A 25,702-nucleotide genomic window follows, 5' to 3' on the forward strand; every position below is an offset into this window, starting at 1 on the left:
TCAGCTGAACTATTAAGTTATTGCAACACCTCACTCCTGAAATGTTGTGTTTAGTTTTCTACTTAAACTGTTCCCACTGATGGAGAAAATCATGCAACTCATGGATCTTCAGCTGGACCTTTAGTTCTGCCTGGCAATTCTGGAGTGCCCTAGTTATTTTTCTCTTTGCCATTGTCTATAATGACTACTCAAATCACCTATTCTGTGGCATCCTTCTTCACTTGCAAAAAATGATCTTGTTTTCTCCTTGCTCTGGATTTTTCCTTCCTGCCTCTGTGGCAGCCATCCTCCATCAGTTAGCCTCGCTGACTCCTGTATCTTCAGTTTCTCTCTTTACTGGCTCATCCTCATTATCTAAACTTGCTCACAGAGTTCCTTTAGCAAAAGACAAAGGACAAAAAAAATGAAACTTTTGCTCAGTCTTAGGTTTCCCTGCAGCTGCCTGGCTATCTCTACCTTTCCCTTCCAAATCAAGCCTTGGTAAATGTTGTGTCTATTTCTCTCCCCACTTCCTCGCCTCTCTGCCATTTCTCTACCCACCAAAGTCTGGGGTATGCCTCTTGCCTTTCCATAGCAACTGCTCCTTCTAGACAAATCCAATGCACGTTCTGTGTCCTCACCTCCATCCAGTGGCGTGTTTGACACTACTGACCCTCGGCTGTCCTCTCACCTGTCTGGGAACTCCTTCTAAGTTTTCTCTGAGTGCGTCTCTCAGTTTGCCCAGTGTTTATACATCTACATTCTTTGAGGTTCTGCCTGGGATCTTTTCTCTCACTCTTTATTCTCTTTCTGGGTGAAGAATCTAATCCTGTGCCATCAATTACTGTCTTAAAAAAATCTAATAGTGTAATTGGAATCATTCTTATCTTTCCAGTTCCTCAAATTACATATCCAGGCTCCAAGTCTTTTAGAATCCTCACATCAAATCTTTGAGATCACTGCCATTGCCCCAAACCTCCTTCAGATTCTTGTCATCTTTCACTAAACTTTTGAAGTAGACTTCTGGCTGGGCTACTGTGTCTCATCTTGGTTCCCTCTAATCAACATCACAGTCAGAGATCTCTCTGAAACAGTCAGCCAACGTTTTCTGTTAAGGGCCAATAGTAATTATCTTAGAGAGAGCCCTATGATCTCTGTTGCAGCTATTCAAATTTACCTTTGTAGCACGACATCAGCCATAGACAATATGAAAATAAATAGGCATAAATGTGATTTAATAAAACTAGTTCTAAAACAGGCAGCAGACCAGATTTGGCTTCTGATGCATAGATGGCCGATTCCTGTTTTGAAATATAAACTTGAATACATCCTTCCCATTGCCTTTTTCTTTTTTTTTAAGTTCACAGATTTTATTTATTTTTAAAAATTAATTTATTTATTTTTGGCTGCGTTGGGTCTTTGTTGCTGCGTGCGAGCTTCTCATTGCAGTGGCTTCTCTTGTTGCAGAGCAGGGGCTCTAGGCATGCGGGCTTCGGTAGTTGTGGTACATGGGCTCAGTAGTTGTGGCTCGCAGGCTCAGTAGTTGTGGCGCACGGGCTTAGTTGCTCCGCGGCATGTGGGATCTTCCCAGACCAGGGCTTGAACCCGTGTCCCCTGCATTGGCAGGAGGATTCTTAACCACCGCGCCACCAGGAAAGCCCCCACTGCTTTTAGAATAAATTATAAGTTCTTGAAAACAGCTTAGGAGCCCAGCCAAACTGCTTATCATCCGCCTCCATCACAAACTCAGCTCCAGCCATACTGGAAGACTTGAACTTATTGCATTGTGTTTTGATCCGTAGCTAACCTATTAGGTCTATTGGGGGCTGATATTCCAAACGACACAAGCTTAAGAGGCATGAACTGATGCAGGTTTGAGTTATAGCTCTGTCCTCACTAAAATTGTGATATCTGGCAAGCCTCAATTTCTTCATTTATGAAAATAAATGGGGATACTTATATTATCTGGGAATAAGAATATTATCTGCCTCTTACATAATTCAGTTGCTTAAAAACAAATGGCATAGTGAAGATGAAAAGCGCTCATAAACTGTAATGTGTTACATAAATGTCCATGTTGCCTACATAGTCTTGGCCAGTCCCCACCTCTCCTTTTCCCGATCAGAACGTGTCAGCCGGGGTCTCTGTGATCTTGATCTCTGTATCTACCTGCTTTTTTGACAGCATGGGTCAGTTGCAGCTCAGCAGGGCCCTGGAGGATTCAGGCCACCTGTCCTCTCCTCAGATAGACCCACTCGTTCCTCTACAGGGCAGCTCACTCTCACATCCCTCCCCAGCCCCAAAGCTGGTGATGGAAATGCTGGCCCAGACCCAGCCCGTTTCTGGAGCAATTTCTCACTCCCATGAGGGTTCATTAGAAATGACGTGTGTGTGTGTGTGTGTGTGTGTGTGTGTGTGTGTGTGTGTGTGTGTGTGTGTGTGTTGGGAAAGGTGGTGAGAGACAAGGGAAGAATTAGGCTACTCACTCTATCTAGCCTCTCTCGTTCCATTGCTGTTCCAGGGAGGGGACAGTGCATTTCCAAATGGAGGAATTATAGACTGAGCAGATTGTAAGGAAAAGTATGTCACACCAGTGCATCTTAATGAGTCATCTATGCCCTCTCTGAGCCTGGGGATGATTCCCACCTTTGCAGCACCAGAATATGGTCCATAATTTAACGTCAAATGGGACTTTTAATTTTTATCTTTACCTTTTATTTTTTTTTTAAAAAAAAGCTGCTTTATAGCTTCTAACTTTAGTTGTCTTCTTATTTAAAGATTCTCTGACTCATTCAGGTTTCTTAACCCACCTATTGAAATTTTCTGACAGGAATCAAAAGCACAGAGAACTAATCTTCCACATTCTTTAAAGTTTTGAAGAAATAGCAGCCCTGGGGCTTCCCTGGTGGCGCAGTGGTTGAGAGTCCGCCTGCCGATGCAGGGGACGCGGGTTCGTGCCCTGGTCCGGGAGGATCCCACATGCCGCGGAGCAGCTGGGCCCGTGAGCCATGGCCGCTGAGCCTGTGCGTCCGGAGCCTGTGCTCCGCAACGGGAGAGGCCACAACGGTGAGAGAGGCCCGCGTACCGCAAAAAAAAAAAAAAAAAAAAAAAAAAAAGAAAAAGCAGCCCTAACATCTGGGCGCTGGAATCAATTACACAGGAGGACACTAGAAAGAAGCAGCAAAGGAACAGAGCAGTTTGTTTGTTTGTTTGTTTTCACTGTCTAGAACTAGAGCAAATTACTTTTTCATGATAGAGAACTAGAAAATGCACTGTAAAAAATACTTTATAGAAGATTCATTTTTTGGATTACAAAATTACTAAGAACATCATGACAGGCATTTACATACATAAATTTCATCTACTGTGAGAGGTGCCTTACAAAGAATCTTTTGTGTATATATATATATAAAATCTTTTGTATATGTATAAATTACATAGTATAACATTTTCACAAAAGAGGAAGTTCTGCAGGCATTTCTATAACTGATTTTCATTTCAGATTTGATTAGAAATCCATTTCATTGTCTTAATCTTTTTCTTTTCCTATGTAAGAAAATTCCTTTATGTAAATTAATTAACTATACAAAAGCTTCTAGACCTTGCACATTATGGCAACTACTATGTAAACCCCAAATATGTTAAATGTTAAATGTTAAACTGCAAGAATAGAGCTACCCAGTCTATTATTAGATTTCCTGGGCATCTCTTTAAGTTTTTGAATGAGTATAGAGAGGCTTCATTATGAAACAGATATAACAATTATAAACGTATTATACACACCTGACAACAGAGCCCCAAAATATATGAAGCAAATTGACAGAATTAAAGGGAGAAATAGTTCTACAATAATAGCTGAGTATGGACTTCCCTGGTGGCACAGTGGTTAAGAATCCGCCTGTCAATGCAGGGGACACGGATTCGAGCCCTGGTCTGGGAAGATCCCACATGCTGTGGAGCAACTAAGCCTGCGTGACACAACTACTGAAGCCCATGTGCCTAGAGCCCCTGCTCTGCAACAAGAGAAGCCACTGAGAAGCCCGCCCACGGCAGCAAAGAGTAACCCCAGCTTGCTGAAACTAGAGAGAAGCTCGAGTGCATCAACAAAGACCCAATGCAGCCAAAAAAAAAAAAAAAAAAACACGGTGAGTGCTTCCATACCCTACTTTCTATAATGGACTGAACAACTAAACAGAAGATCAATAAGGTAATTGAAGATTTGAACAGCACTATAAACAAACTTGCCCTGAGAGACATATATATAACACTCCACCCAAGCAAGCAGAATACACATTTTTCTCAAGTGCATTTGGAACATTTTCTAAGATAGACCATATGTGAGAATACAAAACAAGAGTCTCAATAAATATTTTAAGTTTGAAATCATCCAAAGTATCTTCTCTGATCACAATGGAATAAAAGTAGAAATCAGTAACAGAAGGAAAACTGGAAAATTCACAAATTTGAGGAAATCACAGAAATACTCTTAGCACAATTCAACCCATAACAAGGATTACTGGATTTTTTTCCCTCAAGTCCAGTTAGAAAACTGGAAAATGACTCTAATGGCCCAACTGGAGATTAGGTGCTATCCCTGAGCCAGTCAGTTGGGGCCAAGGTAACTGGAGTAAGAAGAGGCTAATCCTCGTATAGACACAAAATGGGGTTTAGGAGACTTTCCAGGAACAGGAAAGGGACCTGATCAGACAATACGGTAGGTCCACCATGCTGATAGTGATTCACATAAAGTCAAAAGAGTTATAAGGAAATTAATATTTAAGATATACATGGGGAAGGGAGGCTGGTAAGATAAGGATCATCTGTTGCTCAGCTGGGTGAGGGGAAGCTTTCACCTCTGTTGCCCAGGCAACATGAATCTCTGCATCTGGAAGTAGCAAGGGCCAGCAAACCTGAGAGTGGTTATCTCTGGCTTTCTAAGCCACAGAATAGAGCAAAATGAGTCATTAGAACAACATTCCCTGAGCTAAACATTGAGAGCTGAAGTACAGAAAAAAATCGGTTGAATAACCTAAGAAAGACATAAGGTAGAGGCATAACTTAGACCAATGCCAGAGATCAGGCTGTTGCCCACAAAAGTACATATGCACGTTTCTAGAAGCATATGAGAAGGGTAGGCTAAGTCCAATAACGAGACTTGATGATTTTAAGAATATCTTTATTTCTTTATTCTAATTCTTTCATATATATTTCATTTCTTTTGTTCTTTGTCTCTGGAGGTGGAATGGAAAGAATGCTTCTGCATTCTAGGAACAAAGGTTTATATTGCAATTGTCACTTAAAGGGGAAGAGCTGGTAACAGGTGACAGGTCCCTTACCCACTTCAGGTAATCTCCCTGAGCGTCCTTTGTGGTGTCCCTCTTTTAAAGGTGCTCATCTTCTTATCTGGATGCAGCAGAGAGGCAGGGAAAGCACCAAGAGCATGTCAGAGCACTGACAGGTGATAGGTGGTTCTCCAGGCAGAGCTTTCTTTTGTCCAGAAATGGCAGAGCTCAGCTCTGTTGCTGGTAATTAACAGGCTCTTCACCCTTCTTCAGGGAGAACTACCTTTTTCTTCTTGCCCTTGGCAGTGACCAGTTCATTCTTCTTTGACAGCTTAGTGAAATTCCTAGTAGGGAAAGGATAAGAATAGCTCTCAGCAGATTCATGAGGAAATTCTTTTGTAAGGAGTTTAACTTAGGAAATACATTGACTTTAAATAGTGTTTGTCTCATTTTGAAAACTTAGTGAAATGTCTTCAAATATTTTAGATTCATTTAAGTTCATTTGATACATAAACTATGTGACAACTAAAAGAAACCTTCCTGAGTACTCTAAAAATATATTTAAAAAATTAACATTACAATATTGAAGAAACTTAAATTTTGTTAAATGTCCTCAAACTGTATACAACCTTACTAATATTTCATTTTGAAATCACAAGTTTAAATTAATTATTCAATTATTCATTTTAAATTGGAATTACAAGGCTGATCTCTTACTCGAATTGGCTAAATTCTTATAAACATAACAAATACGAAATATTAATAATACACAGATTCAATAACACAAATATTAATGCTATGATTTTGATTACTTATACATTTTTATATTTAATTCTAAATCTTTACAGAATTGAAAAATGCTTAACTATCAAGGAGATATTTATGCCTTTGCAAACAATTTTGAAGGATATCTTCTCTGCCAGTTGAAATTCTGTAAGAGTGGAGGATTTCAGCTGAGACACTGATTGGATTCTTGTGGATGACATTGATGGGCCATTTTTTGACCTGTTGTATTAAGATCCTCTAAATGGGGTGGCCTGATGGCACTCATGGTCCCTATTCCTGTGACTAGGCTGTATATTACCAAATTCTTTTATCTACTCACAGAGTATGAGACTCCCTTTCAGCAGTACATAAATTATTCTCTTATATCCTTTTTTTTTTTTCTTTCAGGGGGTTCTGGCTGAGGGATCTTGTACTGGCTACATATTTCTACATAATAAACTACTTCAAAACTTAGTGGCTTTAAAAAAAAACCTCTTTTATTATATCTCACAATTTTGTGGGTCAGAAATTTGGCAGGAATCAGCTGGTTCATTCTTCTATTCCATCAAGTGACCTCCATTAACACCACGTGGAAGAGAAAGATTATCCAGCTGAACCCTACAGCATTCATGACCTACAAAACTGTGAAATCTAATAAAATGGGCTGAGAAGTCCAGAGAGGTTTTATTCCCATGTCTCATACTTTAGGAGAATGGCTGGAAGGCTGGGCTTAGTTGGGACTGTCAACTGAAGTGCTTACATGTGGTGTCTCTAGCAATGTGACCTTAGGGTAGAAGGTCGTAGACTTCTACGTAGACTCTAAGGGCACTAAAAGCAAGTGTTCTTGCCAGCAAGGTGGAAGCTGCACGAGCTTTTGTGATCTAACCTCAGAAGTCACATAGGGTTCACTTGCCACAAGACATGACTAGTTGAAGAGTCACAAGCCCCATCCATATTCAAGAAAAGGGGACATAAGCACCCCTTTCTATGGCAGAAGTGTCAACAAATATGTGACCACACTTTAAACCTGCCACAAAGCTATTAATATAATTAAAGGTCTTTTCCATTTAACTCGAAAGGTCTTTGACTTAGATGTGCATTCTTTTCAAATACTTCCTGTATGTTACGAATGCATAGCTATTAAAACAATATCTGATTAAATTCTAGGTATATGGCATGGCATTTTCTCACAGTCTGGTCATGACTTTGAAAGGTCTTTCTATTTGGTAAAATGACCTCAAAAGATCATTCTACTCGATGAAATCCTATATAAGAAAATTTCTGTCCTTTATTTGTTAATGAGCCACAGATGCCATCTCTTGAAATGAACTCAGAGGTGAAATGTCCTGGTCTTACATTAATGATTTTTTGAATTTTTCTAACTGATAAATGTGCCATGAAGAATATTTTATGTTCTTATATACTCAATTCAACAAATATAGAATGAGTATCTTCTGTAAGTGGAGTGCACATTAAAGAAAGGTTTGGATTTTATCAGGTGTAGATGGCTAGGAAGTCATTCAAAATGAATGGGACAAGACGGCAATCTAGGGAAGACATTTTTAGGATAGTGTGCTAAGAAAAGTTGCAAGCAGGTCTGCAACCTGCTTCATTCAGTCAGACTTGCAGACCAAATTCCTTCTGTTGTCTTACTCTATCTGGTTAGCTCCTACAGGGATCTTAATCTTGATTCCACTTTTTGGGTGATTCTGTCCATTGCCCCTCATTGAAACAAGAATTGGTAGATGTTGAATAAATATTTGTTGACTGAATAAATGAACGGCCAATTTCAGAGAATTTAAATATAATAAATCAACTCTTCACACTAAAATTATAGTGCTCATAATTTAGTTTTTCAGTGATCAGAAAGCATTTTAAATTCTCAATAGTACCTTTGGTAATCATTGTAAATAATCAGTTATCATTGTTTTTGCCACTCAACTTATTTTGCTTTTCTGGGTATTTTAATTCCAGGTAAAGAAGCACGTACTGTATTTCTCTCTAACTGTTTTTTCTATCTAAATAAGCTGATAGAGAATCAGGACTCTAAGAGTTCAGAGTGAGCTCACTGATATACAAACCATCACCAGCTCTTTTCAGTGGCTACTGTAAAATATCCTTAGGAATAGAATCTTGTTTGGTTCCAGTGAAATGCCCTGAAGAATGCACAATGCTTGATGTGTGCTAAAGGCAAGATAATATTGCAAAGTTGCCATCCCCTAAATTCAGGTGGTTTTGATCTCACTCAGTTGTGTCCTATAATGTGGGTCTGGAGAGAGATTTGCTTGATCTGCCACTGATTTAGTTGCCGGATCGCCCTACCTTTTACATTTCATTGGTTCGTTCTATCTCCATGTTAATCTCCTCTTTCCACTCCAAATATCATGTCCTCTTTGTTTTGTCTTACAGGCTTTGTGCTGCTCCTGAAAATAACCTACCATAGTTAAGGGGGCCCAAGAGGAAAAGCTATCTGTGATTTAGGGTGATGATTTCAATTTTCAAATGCCCTCTAAATATAGAGTCTACTTGCTTGAAAAAATGTGTTTTGAATGGGATCAGTTGTGGCAGGTTTCTTGCTTTCAGGAATCTGAAGGGAGTGCTGAACAGAGGGGAGGAATGAAATGTGAAATGAGTTTCATAGTCCTGAACCTTGGCAGGCTGAGCTGTGTCACGGTGGGAAACAATTCAGGGGGAGTGTGACATGGGCGAGTGGATGTGTTTTCTCCTTATGCTATTGCAGCTAAGTGACTGGGGTGTCAGTATTTTGCTACCATTTAAAAACAAAAAGGGTTCCTGGTAGGAGGGCCTTTAGTTATTTTTGATTTATTACCTAATTTTCAGACACTGGAAATTAACAAGAAATGAACATGGGCAGAGAATAGCAGAAGCTCTGCAATGATGAGTCATTCATATGAATAAATAACATCATTTCAGCATTAAGACAAACTAGGTGTGGCCATTTTCGAAACACCAGGGTCTTTGTTATCTTTTATTTCCTAGAATTACATCATTGTACACTGTACAATGAAGAAGTTGTGCAAAGAGCTGTTCATGAACATTAGCTTCTTTTCTAAACTGGTCCATGAGATTTTTAGTAAGTAGTCTTTGGAGGGGAAAAAGGGTTTTTTCCCCCTTTGAAAAATGAAGTAAGAGAAAGGAGGATTGCTGATCTAGTACGCTTAAAATTGCAAAAAAAAAATCAGTAAAAAATTTTCATGTACAAAGATTCTAATGTTGATCTGGCCTCCTTTTCCATGGAATATAAATCTGATTCAGCTAATTTTGTCGCACGGTTTTTACTCAGGTAATGCAGTAATAGATTTAAAAAATTTTTAGGGGCTTCCCTGGTGGCGCAGTGGTTGAGAGTCCGCCCTGCCGATGCAGGGAACACGGGTTCGTGCCCCGGTCCGGGAAGATCCCACATGCCGCGGAGCGGCTGGGCCCGTGAGCCACGGCCGCTGAGCCTGCGCGTCCGCAGCCTGTGCTCTGCGACGGGAGAGGCCACAGCAGTGAGAGGCCCGCGTACCGCAAAAAAAAAAAAAAAAAAAATTAATATATTTTTTATGCTGCATTTGCTAATATTGTTGATGGCAGTGATCAGCCTTATTTCTGATTTTAGTGAAAATGGATTTAGTATGTTTTAATTTAACTTGATGTTTCCTTTGGTTTGGATAGTAGGTTGCATAAGGTTCCCCGGTTCTTCTTTCCATCCTGGTTACACCTCCCCACTGTGTCATGGTGGTAGAGTGTACTCCTCTGCCCTTTTGATGTTGGGCTTGGCCGTGTAACCTGATTTGACCATTGGAGTATTAATGTACACTACTAAAGTAAAGTCTTCAGAACTGTTCCTTTGATCTGCCCCAGATAGCTGGAACACCTTTTGTGAAGGTCTAAGAATGAAGACATTTGTAACAAAAATAAACTGGACCCAAAGCCTGGAGTTCAGCTTGTCACTGCAAAGCCCAGCCTAGATCAGCCAAACCACTGAAAAGTGCAGACCTGTGAAGATGAAAAGAATTGTTTATTGTTGCAAGCCACTGAAATTCTGAGTTTCTATTATGTAGCAAAAATTGACTAATACAGACATTGGTTCTAGAAGTGGCTGTTGTTTTTACAAAAACCTAATATATATGGTATTATTGCTTTTCAGACTAGGGGGCAGGTGGTATAAAAACTTGTACAGAAAGTTGGAAAACTTACAATCTGTGCTAAACATTTGTTTAGCTATTATACTATACTGTATAATGTACTGACAAAACATTTGTTTAAACTATTATATGCTATACCCTTGAAGGCAGAAAATATACCTAATGAACTTGTGGAATTAGAAAGATATTTCAAGGCAGAATATTGATAGCATGAGCAGGTTGTAAGAAATGACCTCAGAAAAAAAACTGGCCAATTTGCAAGCAGAATTGAAAGAAAACAAAGAGTCCAAACAATGCAGTTTGGATAATGAAACTGTCTCTCACTGAATCATACCAATGACCATGAAGACATAGGACAAAGACAAATCAAAGATGAGACCTATGGCATCCTTTTTTAAGACCCGAAAAAATTAGAGTAGTGCTAGGAGATCCTTCCAGAAAGGTAAATTTTGCTGGCATCCAATTTATAATTGGATTCTTTAATAGTTCTTCTTGTGCCTTATCTAAGATTTTTTTTGCTTATCCCAGAGTGAAAGAGATATTCTTCTATTTTATCCTAGAAAATCTATAGTATTAGTTTTCACATTAAGGTCAATGAACCTTCTTGAATTAATTTTTTTATGATGTGAAGAAGGAGTTAAGATCAAAATGTTTTTCCCTCAATGGCTATCCAATTTCTTCAGCACCATTTATTGAAGAGACCTTTCTTTCTCATATTAAATTTTATTAACATCTTTGTTGAACATTAAGTAACTGAGTTCTCTGCTCTGATCCATTAGTCTATGGGTTTATCCTTAGGTCAAATAGGAAATTTACTGTTTTAATGAGTGTAGTTTTTTGTTACGTTTTGAAATCTTTTAGTATATCTCTTCCAAATTTGCCTTTTTCATCAAGATTATTTTGACTATTTCAGGACATTTTCTCCATATATATGTTAAAATCAGTTTATTAATATCTACAAAAAATGGCTGCTGGTATTTTGTTTGGGATTGTAATCAACAACTAAACAATATTGGGTTTGATCCATGAGCATGGTCTGTCTTACCATTTATTTGTCTTCTTTAACTTTTTTCTCAGCAGTAATTTTTTGGATAGTTTTCTCATGTAGTTTTCAGTGTAGAAGAATTTGCTTTTCTTTTGTTAAATTTACTTTTAGGTATTTGCTGTTTTTAAGCTATTATAAATAGATTGTTTTTAAAATTTAATTATACAATGGTTTATTGCATGTATATGGAAATGCCATTGACATTTTAAAATATTGACCTTATATGGAATGACTTTGCTAAATTCACTGATTAGTTTTAGTATGATGTTGACACTTTTAGATTTTCTACTAATATAATTATGTCATCTGTAAATAATGGTAGTTCTACTTATACTTTTCCAATCTTTATGACTTATTTATTTTTATTACATAAACTAGGACTTTTATTATAGTGTTGAATGGAAGTAGTGAGAGTGGACATCATTGCCCTCTTCTTGATCTTAGGGAAAGGCATCCAATATCTTACAGTATAATATTAGCTGCAAAGATTTTTTGTTAAATATCTTTTATTAGCTTAATTTTCTTTCTCTTCCTAATTTGCTGAGAGTTTTGTTTGTTTTTACCATGTACAAGTATTGAATTTTATCAATTTTTTTATACTCCTATTGAGATGATCATGTATTTCTCCTCTTAAATTTGTTGAAGTGATTGATTTTCTAAAGTTAAACCAACCTTGAATTCCTGGGGTACATGTTACCACTAGGTCATAATATAACATTATTTTTACCTATCACTAGATTCCATTTGCTACTATTTAGTTTAGGATTTTTTCCATCTTTGTTTATGAAATACAAGAGCCTAATGTCTTTTTCTAATAATATTCTCTTCAGGTTTTAGTCATAGGGTTATATTGACCTCATAAATCAATACTTCATGAAGTACTCTCTCTATTCTCTATAAGAGTTTGTATAGGATTGAAATTATTTCTTCCTTAAATGTTTGGTAAAATTCTCCAAAAGAGCATCTGGGTCTGGATATTTCATTGAAGGAAGGTTTGTATTTGCATATTCACTTTTTAAAAACAATAAACAACTCTTTAGATTTTCTATATATTATTGTGTCAGTTTCAGTAAGTTGTGTTTTTCAAGAAATTTATCAATTTTCTCTAAGTTGTTAAATATATTTCCATAAAGTTGTTCATAAAATACTTGATTTTTATCATGTTAATATCTGTAGGTTATGTTTGTTATGTAATATTTTAACTGACTGATTTTTGACTACCTGTCCTACTAATTGCTAAGAGGTGTATGCTAAAAACTCTGATAACTATGAAGCTATCTGTCCATTTCTTCTTTATTCTTGTCTATTTTTTTGGCTTAATTTCTTTTGAAGCAACACTATTAGATGCACATGTCATTAGGATTGTCATATGTTTCTAATGGATTGACCCATTTATTATTATGAAATATCCTACTGTATCTCTAGTGATATCCTTTATCTGAAGTCTATTGTGTCTGTTATTAATATAATCATGCCAAAAATTAGTACTTGGATGATATAACTTTGCAATCTTCTTTTATCCTATGTTCTTTTTTTTTTTTTTTTTTTTTTGCGGTATGCGGGCCTCTCACTGTTGTGGCCTCTCCCGTTGCGGAGCACAGGCTCCGGGCACACAGGCCTAGCGGCCATGGCTCATGGGCTTAGTTGCTCCGCGGCATGTGGGATCTTCCCGGACCAGGGCACGAACCCGTGTCTCCTGCATCGGCAGGCGGATTCTCAACCACTGTGCCACCAGGGAAGCCCTATCCTATGTTCTTATATTTAAAGTGTGACACTTTGCGTAGATGTCAGTTAATTTCCTCACTAAAAAGAAGTAGATACCCCTAAAGAATGATTGAGTTCATGACTGAACAGAGATGAGAAAAAAAAGGGGAGGGTGGCTGGAATATTTTTTGTGCCAGAAATTAAGGAAAGCACTAAAAGTAAAATTGGTTCATGTTAAAAGGATGCAGGAGCCAGCTTTAAGGGTCTCCCATTAGCCAAATAAGGGATAGTTTGAACGTCAGAATAGGTAAGGACAATAATGAGTTATAATTCAGTGAAGAAAATAAGAATACAAGAAACCGTACTGGAAAGGAAGGAAGGAAGGAAGGAAGCAAGGAAGGAAGCAAGGAAGGAAGGAAGGAAGAAAGGAAGGTGTATGTGGGCTCTTCCTTATGGTAGAATGTCAATTGATAAATATAAAACAAGTGATAGAGTTTTAAAAAATCATCCCTTAGAACATCATATTAAAAATGGATTCAGGTTAGAAACACAAATAAAAGTAATTAAAATCATCTATGGTAGTATTTAGTATAGTAGGGAGACAATTTGATGAAGAAAATGATATTTACATTATCTAAAAAATTCCCCAGAAGTTGTTTATTAACCATTAAAGGAAAAATAGTAACTCTGCAAGTGGAGAAAACAGGGGGAAATAAACATCACATGCCTCTAGATATGATACTTTGGGAAGATCATAATACCATTTATGTAGTATTTCACCAAAAATGCATAACCTAAATCTAATCATAGGACAAGGATATCTGGATAAAAAATTAATTTTTAATTTTCAAGGTTGGATATTTCCTGCAGTAAGTTTAGGATAAAAAAAGCTCACTTCACTAGTAAATCAGTAAGAACTGACTGTGAATGACAGGATTTCTTACTGATGCCATTCAGATTCTAACATGATGGGCAATCAGTACAGACAGAACCGGTCAGTCAGAAACGGAGAATGAGTATGTTCTGGCAACAACAATAATATATCTTCTAAAAAAAGTTTTCAACTACTTTTCTCCAAAACTGTGCTCCTTAGACAGTTATTCAGTAAGTAATAATAATGACAAAAACAACAATAATGCTAGGAAGGAGGGGAAGTCAAGGAGAAAGGGGCAAACATCTATTGGGCTTCTATTTAGTGCAGGGAACCGCACTAAGTTTTTCTGAATTATAGTAAGTTCTATTATTATTCCCCTTGAATGAAGGAGGAAAACAAGGCACAGAGAAGTTATACTACTGGACCAATGCAAGAGCATCTATCTAATATCTACTTTACCTCTGCAATGAGTAGAGTAATGATTTTGGGGGAACTGGCCTTGGACAAAGTGCTGAATCTATTTGAGTCAAAGGTAATTCAATCACTTTTACCAGTGATTGATTTAAATTGGGTTAATGACCCAAATCTGGCCAATGAGACATGAGGAGAGGTTTTATGGAATCTTTAGAGAAAGGTCTTAGTTTGCTTTAAAAGCCAATCTCACTCTCCCAGTGGGCTTGAACTAGGAGGCACATAGCTGTAATTGCTACTGGTGGCTGCCTCACAACTGCCAAAGGAACCAGCTTTATTATGATGTATGGAGAAGAGTATTAGATAGACAGAAAGAACCTGGGTGCTGATGAGAATGAATTGCTTCTGAAGCTGCCCACCTCTGGAATTCTTCTTACACAAAATAGCTTTTTTTTTTTCTTTTTTGCTTAAACTAGTTTGCATATGAGTAGAGTGAGACTAGAGTAACACTTAACTTTAATCCTTAAATTCCAATAAATATTTCATTTGTACTGCTGAGCCACAAAATGAACCCACACTAATCTTTGCATACCTGTTTGATTGAACATTTTTTATACTTTTTCTTTTATTGTCTAAAAACCAGTATGTTTATCATTCATATCACAAAAGGCTACTTTTCCTAATAAACAAGAAGTTCTTCAAATCAATAAGAAAATAACAATTGAATAGAAAAATAAGCCAATGCCACAAACAGACAATTCACAGGAAAGGAAATAAAAATAGATCTTAAATATAAAAGAGACTTACCTTCACTCATAATAAGATAAATGAAAACGAAAATTACACTACTTTACACTATTTTTCTTCCATCAGACTGCAAAGACAAAACTATTTTATAACACTATTCTGGCAGGTGTAGAGAAATGGCATTATCATATGTTACTGATGGTTATTTAATTGGTACAACTTTTATGAAGGGTCATATGGCACCATGGTTTTTTTATTGGAGTATAATTGCTTTACAATGTCGTGTTAGTTTCTGCTGTATAACAGAGTGAATCAGCTATATGTATACATATATCCCCTCCCTCTTGGACCTCCCCCACTCCCATCCCACTCATCTAGGTCACCATAGAGCACAAAGCTGAGCTCCCTGTGCTGTACAGCAGGTTCACTACCTAGATACACTAGCTATCTATTGTATATATAATAGTGTACATATGTCAATGCTACTCTCTCAATTTGTCCCACTCTCCCCTTCCCCCTTGTGTCCACAAGTCTGTTTTCTACATCTGCATCTCTTTTCCTGCCCTGCAAATAAGTTCATCAGTACCATTTTTCTAGATTCCATATATATGCATTAATACACGATATTTGTTTTTCTCTTTCTGACTTACTTCACTCTGTATGACAGACTCGAGGTCCATCCACGTCTCTACAAATGAGCCAATTTCGTTCCTTTTTATGGCTGAGTAATATTCCATTGTATATATGTACCACATCTTCTTTATCCATTCATTTGTCAATGGACATTTATGTTGCTTCCATGTCCTGACTATTGTAAGTAATGCTGCAATGAACATTGGGATACATGTCTCTTTGAATTATGGTTTTCTCAGGGTATATGCCCAGTAGTGGGATTGCTGGGTCATACGGTTCTAGCAATTCCATTTATGGGAATTGAACTTAAAAATATAATTATACTCACTGAAATTATATTTTCACAAGTTTATTACTTTCAGTTTTGTTTGCCATAGCAAAAGATTGGAAACAACCTATATGTCTAAGTACATAAAACTAGTTAAATAAATTAGGGTGTACTATATAATGTAATACCATGGAAGTATTAAAAAAAATGGAGGGCTTCCCTGGTGGCGCAGTGGTTGAGAGTCCGCCTGCCGGTGCAGGGGATACGGGTTCGTGCCCTGGTTCGGAAAGCGGCTGGGCCTGTGAGCCATGGCCGCTGGGCCTGTGCGTCCGGAGCCTGTGCTCCGCAACGGGAGAGGCCACAACAGTGAGAGGCCCGCGTACCACAAAAAAAAAAAAAAAAAAAAAGGAAAAAAATCATCTAGAAAGAGAATATATTGTTTAAAGATATATATATAATTTAAAGATATATTGTTTAAAATAGGTACAGAGCAGTATATATAATGTGCTATCAATTATGTAAAAGGAGAAAATAATGTTTTGGAATTTATATGCATTTGTGTTTGCATAAATTTATATTTTTGCAATATATGAATTTGCTCAACTTTTGTAAACTATCTCTAAAACGGCACACAGGTAAGTAAGTGATGACATTTTTTGCCTTCAGGAAGGGAAACCAGGGGGTTACAGGTCAGCATCAGATGAGACTTGAACTTTTTGAATTTAAATACAAAAATATTTTGAAAAATAAAAAAACAATTTAAAAAAACAAATAGCCATATATATATATATATGTATGTACACATATAGACATGAAAACAATTTCTGTTAGTAATTTCTAAAAATTGTTTTAAAGAATTTATTTTAAGAATTTCTTTTTCTCTAAAGCTGCATCTTCATATTATTCTTTAGGCATGTTTTTTGAGTAAATAAGGATGTACATTCAAATTTATTGACACAGAAAGATGCCCACATCACATACCATACAAAATTGCATATATATGTATATATACTTAGAAAACAGATGTATACACACACACACACACACACACACACACACACACACACACACACACACTAACCCCTAGAGAGATACTTGGAATAGTGCAGGTATCAAGTATTATCCATAATAATCTCTCTCTAAGTGATAGAATTTTCATGATTTTTGCTTTCTTCTTTGTACTTTTCTATAATTGAATTTACTACACACAATGAATATGTATCTCTTCTCCCCCAAAGAATAAAGTTTTGTAAAAGAATACAAAATATTCATAAGTTGGAAAAATTTATCCCATAGTGAATAATAGCATTAAATGTAGTATTTTTTTCTAAATTGCTACTTGAAATTAGAATAAAAACACCGCATTTTAAAATAAAAACTGCTAGTTCCCTTCCTTAATAGCATACCAGCCTAATAGGAGCAGTATTTTTCTAAGGTTCCAGCTATTTCCAGACGTCACAGTCCCACGTGTTTTCCTGCCAGTGCTTTCCTGGCTGCAATGTTGTTTTTTCTTGCAAAAAAAGATTTACAGAAAAAATCTTGTAAAAGAAAGGCACTACTTTAGCAAAATTTTTAGACTCTTATCAGATAGGATTTGCAGGCTGAACACGACCAGCCTTACCTCAGCCTAGTGTAGGAGGGACGGTTTGGCCTGATGTTTATACCCCTTTTCTGGAGAACTGCTAGGTTATTTCTCCTCTCCACCCTGTCCTTTGGCCCTGATGAATTTTATTCAAGCTCCTCTTCAAGTCTTGCAAAGTTGCCAGCACACTTGCTCCCTACACTATATTGTTACATGACCTCTTAACCCAGTATCTCCCATCTTATAATTACAACATGGAAAGAAGTACAAAATTTCCAATGCCAATCACCAGTGTGCACATACTAAGAAACCAAAACATAGATTATAATACATATTATTACACACAAAGAAAAACATTGTCTTTTTCCTGTGTTGTGCCAGTTCTTCAGGATCAATAGATTTAAACTTGCTGGATTATCCAACCTAAATCATGAAACAATAAATGATTTAAAAATATGCCTACAGGGACTTCCCTGGTGGCACAGGCGTTAGGAGTCCGCCTGCCAATGGAGGGGACATGGGTTCGATCCCTGGTCTGGGAAGATCCCACATGCCGTGGAATAACTAAGCCCGTGCACCACAACTAATGAGCCTGTTCTCTAGAGCCCACAAGCCACAACTACTGAGCCTGCGTGCCACAGCTCCTGAAGCCCGCACGCCTAAAACCTATGCCCCACAACAAGAGAAGCCACTGCAGTGAGAAGCACCGCAACAAAGCGTAACCCCCGTTCGTCACAACTAGAGAAAGCCTGCGCGCAGCAACGAAGACACAATGCAGCCAAAAATAAATAAATAATTAAAAAAATATGCCTACAATAACTAATCTACTCAGTGAGTGCTATGGGGCCAAGGACTATGATAGGTACTTTATGTTCATTATCTCCACCTGCCAAGGAGCCTTCATACTGTTTTCCATAGTGACTGTACCAATTTATAGTCTCACCAACAGCACACTAGGGTTAACAGTGCACTCATTTAAAGAATGAGAATTCTTTATACTAAGTTTGCCAGCTACACATCATCTACACCCAACCTACAGGAAGGGGTCAATGGGGTGTGTTGGCTGAGCCTGCCCTTTTTTATTATGTAAGCAAAGTTTTCCAGATGCCCCATTCAAGACACTCCATTTGGTGGTCAGAACTGTAGTGTGAGGCCAGTCCTGGCTGGAAGACATCAAGGGAAAGGGATTGGAGCTGAGGATCAGCTGACCAGGATGTGGATCAAGGAGAGAGAATATAAGAGAGGAGAGGAGAAGGGCGAATGGGGCTGAGCAGAAGATGGGGAAGAGGACCGCTCTTGCTTATGACCAGGATATGGCACAATGCCCTTAGGCCAGTCTTTTCCCTGCATTCCAACTTCATCCAATATGGAATTGATTGTTCCTTAAAAACCTTAGCTCTTTTTTTAAATTGAAGTATGGTTGATTTACAATGTTTCAGCTGTACAGCAAAGTGATTCAGTCATATATATATATACACACACACATATATATATTCTTTTTCAGGTTCTTTTCCATTGTAGGTTATTATGCAATATTGAGTATAGTTCCCTGTGCTATACAGTAGGTTCTTGCTGTTTATCTAATTTATATAAAGGATTCATGGCAAGAACTGTAAAGGGTCTGAGACCTTAACCCTACTTACAGGCTAAGAGGTTATCATGGATGATGGCAGAAGACATGAGATTCTGGGGTCAGAGATAAAGAATATTACCACTCATAGCAAAAGCAGTACATAGACTTTCATGTTCATTTGCATCAGTTTCCCATGGCCCCCAAGGCCAGGCACTCTATACAAAGAGCCCTTGATGGATGCCTGTAGACGCACTGAGTTGCATTACAGGGGAACACTGATCTTGGGGAATCTTTCATGTTTAGAGTGAGCCTACTCTTAGTCTTGGGGAGATGTACCTCATCCCTCAAGTTTGTTTCCTACAAACACCATCCTGAAAAAGGCCTAGTAAATATCTGTCAGGGTCTTGAAATCTTGGCATACCAAGCAAGGATGTGCAGGACTGCTCAGAACCCATGGCAAAATTGCTTCTCCCAAAGGGGCAGAGGGTGGAAAATTGCAGACTGCATGAAATCTGGCCTGCTACCTGTTTTTTTACTATCCATGAGCTAAGGATGGCTTTTACATTTGAACTCTGAATAAAAAAATTATTATGCCCCACAAAAGAGAGTTCTAGTCTTCTCATTAATAGACCCATATTACAAAAAATTTTACTCAATTGTTATGAAAATACCTTGACTTTTATCAATAAAAAAATCTCTCTTTTTATGTTTCTATATACTATTGTTGATTTTGTTTCTTTGCCTGCAAGCCCTAAATTATCTGACTCTTGACAGAAAAAGTTTGCTGGCTTCTGATCGAGGTAATTGAGAAAAAATTCACAAATGGTCCTGCTTATTTGCCAGTTTTGTAACTGCTAATTTCATTGCTAAGCTTAGAGAAAATGTGTGACTAACCAAATTAGTTCAGGTGTGTGAAGATTCTTTTTTAAAATATAATTTTTGAATAGGTAAACATGTACATTATTTAATTCAAATCAGAATTTTAAAGGCTTCTTACCAGCTTTTCTCCCCTAGTCAGGTTGATCTTTGAGTCTCCCATCACCAAAGCTGAGGTTTATCACTTAAAAACACCTTGGCTTTATATTTAGTCTGATAATAAAAAAGACTAGCATGCTTGAATTAGAAGGATAGAATACTGCTTATCCAAACTGTTTTTTATTTGTATCATTTCTTCTTCGTTCTTGGATCCAGCTTGCCTGGATTAGCTTTATTTAGTCCTTAGTACAAATGTCAAACTAGTTAAAGTTGGTGTTTCAGTTATGTATTGGTGCATAATAAATTACGTCCAAACTTAGAGGCTTTGAGCCATAACAATTTATTATGTCTCACAATTCTGTGGGTTGACCAGATGATTCTCCTGCATTCTGGAGGTGTCAGCTGGAGTGCTGAGATGGCTGGAAGGACCATAATGGCCTCACTCATGTTGCTGGCTGTTGGTGCCAGGGGCCAGCCGGGAACTCAGTTGGGATTATTGGCTGGGGCCTTGGTTCTTCCCTAAGCGGGTCTCTCACATGGCTGCCTGGTTTTTTATCGAGTGAACATTGAGCTCTAAGAAAGAGCATTCCAAACCTAGTCTAAGAAGTTACACACAAACCATTGAATTACATTGATCAAAATATATCACAGAAATGTATCCTGGTTATGCAAGATGTTAACGTTATGGGAACCTGGGTGAAGGGTACACAGGAACCCATCATATTATGTTTGCAACTCTTCTACAAATAAATATTATTTAAAAATAAAAAGTTGGGCTTCCCTGGTGGCGCAGTGGTTGAGAGTCCGCCTGCCGATGCAGGGGATACGGGTTCGTGCCCCGGTCCGGGAGGATCCCACATGCCGCGGAGCGGCTGGGCCCGTGAGCCATGGCCGCTGGGCCTGCGCGTCCGGAGCCTGTGCCCCGCAGCGGGAGAGGCCACAACAGTGAGAGGCCCGCATACCACAAAAAAAAATAAAATAAAATAAAAAAAAAATAAAAATAAAAAAAATAAAAAGTTTACAAAGAAATAAGTCATGGGGTTAGCTCAGATTTAAGGGAGGGTAAATAGACTCCACTTTTAAAAATATATATATTTATTTTATTTATTTATTTTTGGCTGCAATGGGTCTTCGTTTCTGCATGTGGGTTTTCTCTAGTTGCGGTGAGTGGGGCCTACTCTTCATTGCGGTGCGTGGGCTTCTCATTGCAGTGGCTTCTCTTGTTGCAGAACATGGGCTCTAGGCTCGTGGGCTTCAGTAGTTGTGGCACGTGGGCTCAGTAGTTGTGGCTTGCAGGCTCTAGAGCGCAGGGTCAGTAGTTGTGGTGCACGGGCTTAGCTGCTCTGTGGCACGTGGGATCTTCCTGGACCGTGGATTGAACCCGTGTCCCCTGCACTGGCAGGCGGATTCTTAACCACTGCACCACCAGAGAAGTCCCTAGACTCCACTTTTTGATGGGGGAATGACCAGGTTATATTACAAGAGAGCATGTGGTATGGGAGGGGTTGTTGTAGCAACCTAGTGGGCTTCTAACAGTGTCCTCTGTTCAGGACATCTTAGCCATGGTATGAGTTGGAGAGTGTGTGTGTGTGTGTGTGTGTGTGTGTGTGTGTGTGTGTGTGTGTGTGTGTGTGTGTGTGTGTGTGTCTGATTTCTAATGCCTTCCCACCTGAATTTCACAATTTCACTTTTGAGCCAACTATTAAGAAATACTTCTGTGTTTGTATTGCCATCCACTTCTCCTTGGATCACGTTTTTTGAACATGATCCAGAAAAAATAGGTTGTCTTGGGTAAAGTTAAGGAATGGTCACTGACTTGACTACTGTGATGTGCTGATCCTGAGATTGGGACTCAGACATAGAAGTCCATCACATGCAAATGGCGCATGAGCTAAAGTAGAGAGAATTTGTTCCCGAAGTACCTGGGTCTCTCGGTTGCAACCTCTAGAATCTAGATGAACTGCTAATCATCAGTATTTGCTTTGTGAGCTAATCAATCACAAAACACTTTAAATTTGAAAACTTGGCTGTGATAATTTGCAAGTCATTTGTAAACACCTCAGACTTTATTTAAACTACATTTTAGCATCTGCCTTTGTCTTTCCTGAAGTTCCAAATTCCACTTTCTGCTCTTTTAACCTTTCATCATACCCCAGCGTGGGAATAGAGGATTTATGAGGGAGGAGGAAGAAATCTGGGGTTGTTTGGCACAGAGATTCTATCCAAAACTTATTTAAGAAAGTGCCATATTCGTAAATGAAAGTGATCTATGTTTTACTTCTTGTGCTGTCTATCTATATCGGATTTAGTATAAGAGACATGCTAGTTTTCCAAAATGAACTGGAAAGGTTTCCATCTTTGCATGTTCAGCAAAAATTTAAATAACACAGGAGCCATCTGTTCTTTGAGTAGGACACATTTTTTAGAAACAGGTCTTTGATAAGTTAAAACATTTTTTTTCAGTGACTATTAGTCTATTCTAACTTTCTATTTATTCTTGAATCAATTTTTAAAATTTATTTTTCTAGAAAATCAGCAATTTCACCTAGATCTTCAAATTTGTTGGCAAAAAGCTGCACGTGATACTTTATTATGACCTTTCAAATGTACCCCTATTTGTGGTTTTATTGTCTTTCTCATTGATAGTTTTTCCTTTTGTGTTTTATCTCTTTTCCTTGGTTAATCTTAGCTATCCTTTTTCCTTTTTTTTTTTTTTTTTTTTTTTGTGGTACGCGGGCCTCTCACTGTTGTGGCCTCTCCCGTTGCAGAGCACAGGCTACGGACGCGCAGGCTCAGCGGCCATGGCTCACGGGCCCAGCCGCTCCGCGGCATGTGAGATCTTCCCGGACTGGGGCACGAACCCCTGTCCCCTGCATTGGCAGGCGGACTCTCAACCACTGCACCACCAGGGAAGTCCTCCTTTTTCTTTTTTATTGTCTTTTTGGAAGAAAAAGCTCTGATTCTATTTATTAATTTTACTTTTCTGTTTGCTTTCTAATTTATTAATTTCTTTGGCTTTGTGACTACTCTCAGTTTACTGATAAAGTCCAGAAGCTGAGAAAACTGAGTGGTAAAATTTCAACATGGGTATGAAAGTTGTCCAAATTGGTGGTGAGGCATGTGGTAGAGAGGGAGGCTGTTCGATGTGAAGGGGCTTCTGAATGGTCAGTAAAAAAAGTTGGGAGATGAGGGACCACTTAGTTTAGTATGAGTGTTAATCTAAAGACAGTCCTTTTGAGTGATTTCACTGAAATGTAATGAATAATTTAAAGGTGTTTAGAGTAAGTAGAGCATAAAAGACAGAAAGGAAATAAAACGAGCATATTTAATAGTGCTTAGGTAGAACTACTCTGCTCTGACTGCTGTCAAATTGTTTTACAGCAATCAAGAGCTTCATGATTTCTAGGAAAAAAATTACTCAGAAGGTTATACTTCTAAATTCAAATTTATGAAATATGTTGTTATTCAGTGATGCCTTTTCTTCCATCTAGAGCTATGAACTTCCCCTATCAAGATGTAGAATCTCTCCTTCTTGAAACAAAGGCAGATTCCTAATGAGCAGAAAGAGGTGTTTAATGCCACTGGGAAGGCAAACTATTCTTCTGCCGTTTTGATAACTTAAGGAGAATAATTGACATTGAATTAGGAGTGGAGGGCTTTGTCTCAGGTTTCAACAACTAATAAAGTATTACAGAGAAGCAATTCCTTGGATTCAGATTCCTCTGGGATCAAGTGTCTGTCTTACTGAATTTGAATGCAGAGTATATAAAACTTGTCCCAGAATTTAATGCAAACCAGATAATGAAGCATTTATATGTACTGATCTCAGCAATGCCCAACAATTTTCATTACATCCCCCATCTTTAATTCCCTGGCCCCAAGAACCTGGGCCCCATAAACCTCTTAAAATGAAAAATTTCACATTATTTTCTTCCCGGGCCCCAAGAACCTGGGCCCCATAAACCTCTTAAAATGAAAAATTTCACATTATTTTCTTCCATCCTATTATTATCTCCTCATGGGTCTCTGAACCTCATAGTTTTGCCTATCCTGAACTCAACCATCTTTGAATTTTTTGCCTACCCTCACTTTCCTCTTACAACTAATGGTTTTTAAATTCAGCTGTACACATATGGTTCAGACGTATTCTTGCTTTCAGAGGAACTAGGAGTAACTAAACACCAAAATATATTAGACATTGTGGCAGGCATTGGCTACCTAACAAGATTTACTCTCCTCTTTCCTTTAATAAGAAAATTGTGATTTTAAGCTGGGCACATAACTGTTCAACCAAAAGGAAATCTTATTAAAAGGGAGTGTGTAGGTTTTTCTCCTATCCTTTCTTTGTCCAGCAGTCCAAAAGAGGGGTCACGGGTCAGTGAACTATAGTCTTTGGATAAGAACAGTTGGAAATTTTGTGAGAAGAATTACTGTGGATTATGAATTGTGTCTTCTACCTTCAAGTCTTACATTGAAGCCCTAACCCCCAATGTGACTGCACTTGGAGATAGGGTCTTTAGGGAGACCATTAAGGTGGAATGAGGTCATAAATGTGGTGCCCTAATCTGATGGGACAGGTGTCCTTGTTAGAAGAGGAAGAGACACCAGATCTCTTCTCTCTCTTTCTGTGAACGCAAAAATGCCATGGAGGATACTATGAGAAGGTGGCTGTCTACAAACCAAGAAGAGAGGCCTCACCAGAAACCAAGTCTGATGGCACCTTGATCTTGGACTTCTGGCCTACAGAACTGTGAGAAAACAAATGTTGTTTATGCCACCCAGTCTGTGGTATCTTGTTGTGGCAACCTTAGCAGACTAATACAGGTGTATGGGAACTCTCTGTACTATCTTTGCAACTTTTCTGTAAATTGACAATTAATTTTTAAATAAAAAACTTATTAAAGAGAAATACAGTGAGAAGAAAGAAGAGAAAGAAAGGCAGAACACAAAATGGACAGCAGGCATAAATACAAAACTAGGCTGTGTTGGAGAATGGATCTTCTCCACCTCATTGCTTTAAATCAACTGCTGCCATTTTTGAATTCATTCCTTTCACCTTCCTGCTTTACCTCCCCTGTCTTCTTCATTGTACTTCCATATGACTAGTCCTCTATTTTTGTGAGTCCTCCCATCTTCCTCCTCCCTCATATCTGTATATTTAGCTTCTTGGTTATAAGAATTAAACAAACTATGTACTATAGCTACTTCATGCAGCCCATGTTATTTCATGATTATGATGTGATTCTTATAATGTTCAGGGCCACAGGTAACACATGCTGAATGAATGGCATAGACTCTGAAGACGACTGGATTCCAGGGACAAAGGGAGTCTGGAAGGGACCTGAATGCATTCTGACAATATTCTCTGTGTGTATAATGATATAACAAATAAGGAAACTGAGGTTCAAAGAAACCAGGTAACTTTCTAACGTTACCCCCTGCTATATGATCTGAATGTTTGTGTACCCCCCAAATTTATGTTGATATCTTGACCCCTAAGGTGATGCTCTTAGGAGGTGAGGCCTTTGAGAGGTAATTAGGTCATGAAGGTGGAGCCCTCATGAATGGGATTAGTTCCCTTATAAAAGAGACTCCAGAGGGATCCTTTGCCCATTCTTCTGCCATATGAAGGTACAATGAGAAACCTGCAGTCTGCACAAGGACCTTCACCCGACCATGCTAGAACCTTGATCTTGAGTTTCCAGCCTCCAAAACT

At 38.2% G+C, this 25,702-nt stretch overlaps 1 long non-coding RNA gene across 1 annotated transcript in view; it reads left to right on the top strand.

The window, feature by feature from the left end:
- LOC136792370 (uncharacterized) overlaps positions 1 to 25,321 on the top strand; it is an 85,629-nt gene extending 60,308 nt beyond the window's left edge. The window contains exon 3 of the long non-coding RNA XR_010836045.1: positions 25,245 to 25,321. This is a non-coding gene — a long non-coding RNA (uncharacterized lncRNA). The remainder of the gene's footprint in view (positions 1 to 25,244) is intronic.
- The last annotated feature ends 381 nt before the right edge of the window (positions 25,322 to 25,702 follow it).

Source organism: Kogia breviceps, chromosome 13 (assembly GCF_026419965.1).
Source record: "Kogia breviceps isolate mKogBre1 chromosome 13, mKogBre1 haplotype 1, whole genome shotgun sequence".
NCBI classification, from domain to species: Eukaryota; Metazoa; Chordata; class Mammalia; order Artiodactyla; family Physeteridae; genus Kogia; species Kogia breviceps.